The 8,918-nt window shown below is 48.3% G+C and overlaps 1 long non-coding RNA gene across 1 annotated transcript; it reads left to right on the top strand.

The window, feature by feature from the left end:
- The first annotated feature begins 1,498 nt into the window (after positions 1-1,498).
- Positions 1,499-6,480, top strand: LOC113923543. The gene is made up of 4 exons (XR_003520362.1): positions 1,499-1,595; positions 1,940-2,089; positions 5,651-5,888; positions 6,255-6,480. It is a non-coding gene; the product is annotated as an uncharacterized LOC113923543 (long non-coding RNA).
- The last annotated feature ends 2,438 nt before the right edge of the window (positions 6,481-8,918 follow it).

Here is an 8,918-nt window from a genome sequence, read left to right as displayed (position 1 = left end):
AGACAGAGTTCCTGTCTGCCTGACTTTGCCTGCTGAATCACATTTGGAGACCTGGCTCTAGCCCTGAGAACTCAGACGGGACTTGACTTCCTTCTCCATCCGCAGGAACCATTGCTAGGGCCAGTGGCAAGGAACAGCCCCTCCTGAAGTGCCTCCTTTCTCAGGCTTTAGGGAGAAGGCTCAGAATCTTGGAGGTGATGTAGAAGTTGCCAACCCCATGGCTAGAAGAACAAAAATAATGTGTTATTTGGGGGAACACCAGCTTGTCTTTTCCAAAGTGAGTGCCTGAAAACGCCCCACAAATATGCAGCCCAGTTTCTGGATTATGAATGCAGAAAAGGGGTTTTTCTTGTATTAGGAGTCGTTCCATGTAAGATTCACGTTCTCTGAAATGCCATCTCCTTTCCAAACCCAAGCCCGGCATTATAACCTGAGAAATCATTATTACCCAGTCCCTCAATCCTATTCCAATAAATGGAGGACCACACACTAGCAGCTTTCAGCAGTTTTCCCTAGCCAAATATTGTTCTATCCTGTGTTAGTTTTGACAGGATTAGTCATGGAGTTCTACTATAAAAGTCCCAGGATCCCTGTTGGCTGGACAGCCTGTTAAAATATTGTTTTGCTTTCTTGAAGTTTGCAAGCCCATGGCCCCTGAGAGACATTTTTAGGTATGTTGCTTCTTGGCCAGCCTGTTTCAGACCATGACAGCCCAGCCACAGCTGGCGCCTTGACCAAGAGGCTCTTGAGTGTTTGAAGAAACACCTTTACAGAGGCCGACCAGAGACCACCTCACCATGCGGACAGACCTAGGCATAGCTCAGGCAGTAGCTGGTGCTGTGGGCTTGGCCTGGGGGTGTTTGTGCACATGGGGAACAGCGGGCAACCCAGAAGGTAGCGTAGCCCGGCAAAGGAAGGCTGTAGGAAGCCAGCTCCTGAGAGCCTTGGGGAGGGTAGTCCGGCGCATTTAACGCAGTGCCCTGAAATGCGGACCACAGGGTTACTCCGGTTGCTCAAAGCCAGGCTCCAAACACGAGAGCTGACTCCTCCATCCGCCAGTAGCTGTCGTCTTTGTTTACTTTGGTCTTTACCCCGTTATGGGAACCAGAAAGAGGAATTGGTAGGTGGCTGTGCGGCTTGCAGGATCTCTGACCATTTGGGGGGATTGTTATTTGATTTGAACTCTATGGTATCCCAGTTGTGGGTGTACACATTTTATTGAATTTGATGGAAAAATATTGGCTTTAATCAGCTAATATTAATGAATACCCATCTCACTGTCTGTTTTTATTGCAGCGTGGTACGTGCTTACTTCCGACTTTTTAGGCTGGATTTAAAGATCGAAAAGTAATGTGGCCAAAATTCTACAATTTTTGTGTCATTTATTTTATTTTTCACTAAATAAAACTCTCCTAAGTCTTGTTATTTTATGTGTTTTCCCTTCCAGCCTCTCTTATTCTGTAACATTCCTTCACATTGTCTCGAAATTATCTTCTTCAGACCCTGCTCTGGTGGTGTCACCGCTCTGCTGTCGCAGGGAACCGGACAGCTTGCGCAGCGGATGGGTGTGCGAATGGACGCTGAGGGTCTACATGGTAAGACCCTCCACGAGGCTCATCCTTACTTATTTCTCGTTCCCACACTCTGCTCCAAGGAAGCCTGCTTACAGTGTCCCACATTAGGCGTCTACACCTGGTAGTCACACTGGAGAATATACTTTTACCGACCAGAATGTCCGGAATCTGCCAGTCCATGATTTTAAGATCTGTGATGGAATTCACTAGGCTACAACATTTTCTCTGAGTCACCTAGTCTATGATGTTCGTTGATCCCATAACCCCCAGGACTGGGCATATCATTCATCCTAGTGAGTTTGCATTTTTTTATGTATGTCACTACATATTATCTTTTTATGTGCATTTTGCCTTCTTCTCCTTAGAAGGAAGACTACTACTCGGGGCAGGAATGCAGTCTTCTGTATCTCCCCACAGCTTCTAAGAGTGTTCTGCAGCTCAAAGTTCCCTGATAAAGAGGGTGACTCAAGCATTTTAATGAACCAGAGTACAGATCAAGGCTGTGCAAGCAAAGGGTAAGAATACTCTAGAATAAGGCTGGTATTCATGCCTCAGGTTTCTGTATGTTTATAGAGCAAGAAGGATCCTGGCAGTTTGGGTAGTTCTGTTCCAGTTACCCGGAACCAGCAGGTCCAGACGCTGACATCTGTCACTCAGCCATGTCAGATGGGGTGACTGGACCAACGGAGACATATGGTGGAGGGGCCTGTTTTTGCTTTAATTTGTTTTTTTTTAATTAATTAATTAATTTGAAAGATAGTGAGAGCAGGAACACAAGCAGGGGGAGTGGGAGAGGGAGAAGCAAGCTTCCCGCCGAGCAGGGATCCCGATGCGGGGCTCGATCCCAGGACCCCGGGATCCTGACCTGAGCCAAAGGCAGACACTTAACGACTGAGCCACCCAGGTGCCCCTGCTTTAATTTGTTTTTAACTGGAATGTGTGTGTTTCAGGACCACACAGCAGTGGTGAGAAGCTTCCACCTGCTTGGGACAAAAATGATGAGCCAATGTTTCTAGGCCCGTGTTTATTTAATGTACTGTGTAAACAGTGTCGACAAGGGAAAGGAAAAAGTGATAAAGATTAATACAAACACCCTCTAACTTAACCCTCCAGAAATTGCTCTCTAAATTTCTTGGTGTTGTGTTTTCATTTGCTTTCCTGAATTAAAATGGATTTGGAGCCTATGAACACCTGATGCTACATGAGCCTTCTGGGTAAGAGATGCAGGTTTGCATTTCTGAGTTCTGTGTCATTTTGGAATGTCTTACTCACGGTGTCAAAGATTTATGTTAAAATGTAGGAATTCCCATAAAGCCTCTTGTTAAAAATAAGCAAACAACAAAACTTCTCACCGAACATAAAACCACTTTCTATGCTGCTCCCCAGACTAAGGCCAAACTCTCTTTTTTTACTCAGTTGTCCCATAGGGAGTTTGCTGTGGCTCATTCGTTGAGTCTCTGCAGCTTGTGATTTCTCCTTAAAATGCCTTTCTGCTGGGCTTTCCAAGACCCTCACAGGGCAGCCCTGATGATGAATGCTAGAGGTGCTCCCTCAGCCAGGGGAAACTGAGGTCCATGGTTTTCCTCCTGTAGGGCAGTAAGGGTCTAGGGGCTCAGCAGCAGGCCAGACCCCAACCCGGATCCCTCATAGACACCTTCTCCTGCACCCTTTCTCGTGTACTGTGGGGTCAGGGCCAATCCCATTGCTTTAGGGGGAGAGCTGGAGTCAGGACACTGGCCTCCCGCCTCTGGGGCTGGTGGCTTTTGTTGTTGTCCTTCAGTGGGCTCTGGGCCTGCCCCTGATAGTGCCTTCACCCGGAGTGGAGGCGGCAGCGACAACCAGGCAGGGCTGGGGCCATGACTCCAGCCAGTTAATCTTTCACAAGAGGTCTGGACAGACTCTTCTGGCCTCCTGGGAGCTTCTGGGCAGCTCAGAGCCTTCAGTTACAGAACCAGCTTGAACAATTACAGAGTTGAATGCAGGGAGGCCGATCTGGGTACTGTTCTAACTTCTGTTTTGAGTTGTGTTCAAGGAATAAGCACAGAGAGGATTATCACATGGCGGGAGAGATGAGCAGATGGAAAAGCCAGTTTTAGCTCCAGAGCTCGATGTCTGGGGTTCACAGGAGGGGCATCACGTGGGTACCCTCCATTTATCTACTCGCAGCTAGATGGTCGGTCGTTCCTCTAGCAAATTGCCGAGCTGTAATCATTACATCACACAGTGCAAAGGCCTTCGGCCGTTACTGCGCTCGGCCTGGCCAGCGGCCAGAGGCTCTGCGAGGGCCATGTGGACACGTTCCAGAAACAACTAGAGGATGTAGCTGCTTGCTAGGTGCTTTCAGCTTTTGTTGTTTCTTTGCCCCTTCATTTCTTACCTGTACCTGCGAATCAGTCCTCTGTTTACTGTGAGTTGGAACCAAAATGACCTTAGAGGTCGATGACTCATGCTGTTGGCCCCCACGAACGGTACCGAGTGACCCTTATGCAAGGCGTTTCCACCATCTGAGGGAAGGGACGGTCTGAGTTACTCTTCAGTTAAAAACACTCCATGTGGTTTTGTTTGGCAATTTAAAAATAGGTGTGTCCTGTGGGCTCAGTGTTCTAGAATCCCAGGTAGAAAAAAAACCAGTTGCTTTCATTCAAGGGTTTAAAAGACCCCCTGAGGGGTAACTAAGCTCTAACTGGACAAAAATGCTGACATGGCCCCCAGCAACCCCCACAAGCAGCCACACTCAAGGAGGGTCGCAGACCTGGGTTCTGCACCCTGGGGGCCGACCTCTCATTGCTTATTTGCTCCCATTGTCTTACTTGTTTTAATCCAGTCACATTGCTGTGGTCTGAATGTTTGTGTCACTTTCAAATTCATATGTTGGAATCCTAACCCCCTAAAAGGCAAAGGTTTTGGAGATGGTGCCTTTGGGACGTGCTTAAATCATGAGGGTGGGATTTCCAAGGAAAGAAGGACCTTGCTGAAGAGGTGGTCTCAGCCTGTATCTGACTTTCTTCCAGGACTCAGGGCTGGACACCGCTAAATGCTCCGTCGTTGGCCCGGGCAGTGGGTGAGGCAGGCGGGCTCCTGGGTGTGTTGTTGCTGTCTCCCAGGCCTCACCCCCCACCCTCCCCGTAGGGCTGGGATTCAAACGTGTGCCCTCGGCTGTTCTTCCCTCTCAACACCCAGGTCAGGTAGACGATATTCTCAGCCCCAGTTTGCCAATGAGGAAACAGGCTCAGGCAGGTTAAGTCACTTGGTCAAGATTATGATTCTGCAAAACAGCCAATCTGAGACTTAGATCTTCTTGCTCCAAAGTGTGTTGCCTTCCACAGAGGGCCACCCTATCTGCTGTTTATTTTTTTAAGTGGTCAGGAACTTAGAGAAGCTGCTGGGGCAGTGGGGCTGTGGAAGACAGCCTGCTCTTTACCGAGGGCTCATGGGGCAAGAGGAAGGCGGCTGAGCCCACCCTGTTTGGAGGAACTACCTCAGCAGGGAGTGGTATCGAGCCTGCAGTCAGCGGGGCCCGTAGGAGGTGGCCTCTGACCACCACAGAGGGACGCAGGACGGGGGAGACAGGACAAGGGAGAAAGGGCATCTTAACCGAGAGACTTGTCGAGTGTTCCATGACTGGAGGGGGGGGCGGAATCATAGATGATAAAGACCTGATCCAAAACCCTCATGGGCTGCTTTTGAAGAGGCCCTTGGCCCCCTACTTTGTGCAGACATAGAAACCTGGATACTCGAACACGCACACACGCACACACGCACACACACATGCACGCGCGCACCATTTTGTTTTGTTTTGCTGTGTTCTCTTTTTGCTGCCAACAGGAATTTATTCTTCTATTAAATAAGGCTATATATAGCATGGTAAATTGTCTATCTACAGCTCACTAAGATGCTAATTTTTACACTGTTTTTCTTATACCGAAACTGGGAAGAGTCTGAAAATTTCTCTCAAAAGGAAAATCTTTAAAAGCTTTTAAAAACAATTTCAAGTTCATCCTGAACTTCATAATCCTTATCACAATTGGAGTGAATTAGTTGTGTAATTATTTGTTTGATGTCTGCATCTTCCATAGACTTCATAAAGCTTCAGAAAGACCGGAACCAAGCCTGTCACTCCTTCATTTAACGGATACTTATCGAGAGCCCATGTGTGTCAGATACCTGCACCGTGGAGAGGCAAGGGTGAACGAAACACCAGGGATTCTGCAATGAACCTTCTCAATTAATTCAGAGTCACCAGCACCTGGGAATCCCCGGCATACAGCAGTCACTTAATGAATACTCACTGGATAAGAGACAAACGTGCTTCTGGTATATTCTTCCCATCCCACATCTTCCCTTAATAAGAGATTTGGGTCCTCACCCTGTCCTCCTGGGTGAGCCCCCACTAGCCAGCACCCCCTGCACTGCCCTCTGGGCACACAGGTCTGTGTCTGTAAGGCTGGGGTCAGGATCACCCTGCGTGCTCTAAGCACAGACAGAGGACAGACAGGGAAAAGGGACCCGGCTGTCCCAGCAAGATGAGGGGAGGAGGGAAGAGTGGAGAGGGTTGACCCACTTTTCCTCTCCATGAAGTTCCCAACTGGGCCCTAGGGCTTTGTGGGGAGGGGAGGGGCAGGGTGGGTGGGTATCCTGGGTTGCCGCCCTGACCCTTGCTCTGTGCTACATTATTTGCAGGACAGTGACGTGTACCAGTGGGGTGGCTGAGTCATCAACAAAGCTGCTGTGTGCTGGCTGAAGGAGGGGCCAGAGAGATTCAGAGTCCCATGGGCTCAGCCTAGGGGGCTGCTGAGGCCAGTCTCTTCATTGCTCTGGAAGACAAAAGGCTACGGCCCCCACTGGTCTCCTTCTCCCTCATCCTGGGGCTCTGGGCAAGTTCATCAACATCCCCCCCGCCCCCCCGCCTCCCGCCCCCTGCCTTTGGAGAGAGAGTTGAGAAGACTCAAGCATTAATGAGGGAGAGACATGCGTGTCTGTCCTGGAGCTGCCTCTACCCAAACAAACGTGGTATCTTGGGCAGTCTCTCCAATTCTCTAAACCCCAGTTTTTTCATCTGGAAATGGGTATAGCTACCCGAAGGGGGTGTGGAAAGAGTAGCAGTGTTATTTGTTCAGCCTGGGTGCTTAATAAATGGTGGGCATCATTTCCTGGGGTTCCCAATTGGAATCTGATCCAATTTCGTGCTTATGATACCGGCATAAATCACAATCACTATCAGTCTCTCCCTGCACAGATGAAGGAATAACCCGCCCAGACTCTGCCTTTTTGGGGGGGTGGGGAGGAGGCACAGCGTGTTTAATCTGGTCCTGCTGGTGCTGGGGTGAGAATCACGACCTGCCGTTCAACCCGAGCACGAAACCTGTCCTCTGAGCACAGCCAGCCCCTCCGTGGCCTCTGTCCCTTCTTCTCGTCCCTTCTCCACCTTCCTCACTCTTAACTGAATTCCCTGTGTTTCCTTCCCTGCCCTTGGAGAAGTCTCTGAATCTTTCCACATGTTCCTCTTGGGTACTCCCCTTCTTCCTTCTTGGCTCAGGGGAAGGGGGCCCCCGTTTTCACCCACTGAAGCCCTCCTTTTCCCCCCTTCTCCTGCTCTCTGCCCACCAGCTCTCCTGCCTCCCTTCTGTTTCTTCCAAACTGTCCTTTCCTTCGGCAGCTCTGAGCTCCTGGGGGCCTGGTCCTGTGCTTCCTGACAGGGGTTGTAGACCCTGGGCTGCTGCTTCTTCTTCTTCTTCTTTTTTTTAAAGATTTTATTTATTTATTTGACAGAGAGAGACACAGCGAGAGAGGGAACACAAGCAGGGGTGTGGGAGAGGGAGAAGCAGGCTTCCGTGGAGCAGGGAGCCCGATGCGGGGCTCGGTCCCAGGACCCCGGAATCATGACCTGAGCTGAAGGCAGATGCTTAAAGACTGAGCCACCCAGGTGCCCCTGACCCTGGGCTTCTTGTCAAAATGGAAATGTTTAGGCTTCGTTCCCACCCATTTCAATGGAATGGGGGCCTGGGAATCTGGGTGATGTTCGAAAAATTCTCTCCTTTAAAAAAATACTTTCTTTATAAATGTTAAGATCACAAAAGTGACAGCTCTACAAGTCTCCATTCTCACACAAACATATATGCACGATAAAGAGACACTCCTCCTGTGGATTTTTAACAAATGGGATCATGCTGTATAAATTAGCCTGCAAATTGCTTTCCTCTTGTGTCTACACATCACAGACATCCCTCCAGGTCAATCAGTATATGTGCCACCTCGTTCTCTTTAAAAGTCATATAATGTTTCTGATTCCACACATAAAATCATCACTACGATCCAGGCTTGAGCATATCTATTATTCCAAAACTACCTTATGCTGTCCAGGAATTAATCCTTCTTTTGTCCCCCACCTAGTCCCCAGGAAACCACTAATCTGTTGGTCACTATAGGTTAGTTTGTATTTTCGTAATTTTTAATAAGTGGATTAATAGGGTACAAAAAGTAATAAAAGTCATGTACTATTTCATGGTGGAGATGGACTTGTACAAACCGTCCCTCTGGCTCTAGGCGTCAAGGCTGGTTCTGGTCGCTTACTGCCCCGCGGCCTTAGCAGTGCTGTATTTAACATCGCTGTGTGTATTCTCACCACCCGCGCTTTCATTGCTGCAGAACAGCTTCATAAAGATGGGATGGGGCCAGGGGCGCCTGGGTGGCTCAGTCGTTAAGCGTCTGCCTTCGGCTCAGGCTAGGATCGATCGAGCCCCGCCCCGCATTGCATTAGGCTCCCTCTGCCCCTCCCCCTCGCTCGTGCGCGCGCGCTCTCTCTCTCTCTCAAAGTAAATAAATAAGATCTTTGAAAAAAATGAGATAGGTCTGTAAAAAGATATATGTCGTTTTTAAAAAAAGATTTTATTTATTTATTTGACAGAGAGAGCGCGCGCAAGAGCACAAGGAGGGGGAGGGGCAGGCAGACGCTTAACCAACTGAGCCATCCAAGCCCCTGATTTCTTGCATTCTTGAAAACATTAGCTATTATTATTTTTCAGTGTTTGTCCATCACATGACAAGGGGATATTGTCACATGTCACTTTATTTGACATTTTCTTGTAAGTGAAACTGAGCATCTTCTCCTGTGAATACTGAGCTTTGAAATTTCTTCTGTGGGAAGTCTTCATTACCTTTCACCTACTTTGTTAATGAGCTTGTCCTTTACCTGTGACTTTGTGGCAGTTCTTTAAATACTGAGCATACTAAATCTTTATTTACTGTAAAAATTAAAAACACCTTTTTCCAGTAGATTTTGTTTTTACTATTATCTTAGTTTACTTTTTCTAAACATGCAAAAATCTGTCATTTGTATTTAATCAG

Source organism: Zalophus californianus, chromosome 15, assembly GCF_009762305.2.
Source record: "Zalophus californianus isolate mZalCal1 chromosome 15, mZalCal1.pri.v2, whole genome shotgun sequence".
NCBI lineage: Eukaryota > Metazoa > Chordata > Mammalia > Carnivora > Otariidae > Zalophus > Zalophus californianus.
This window is presented reverse-complemented; position numbering and strand designations above follow the sequence as displayed.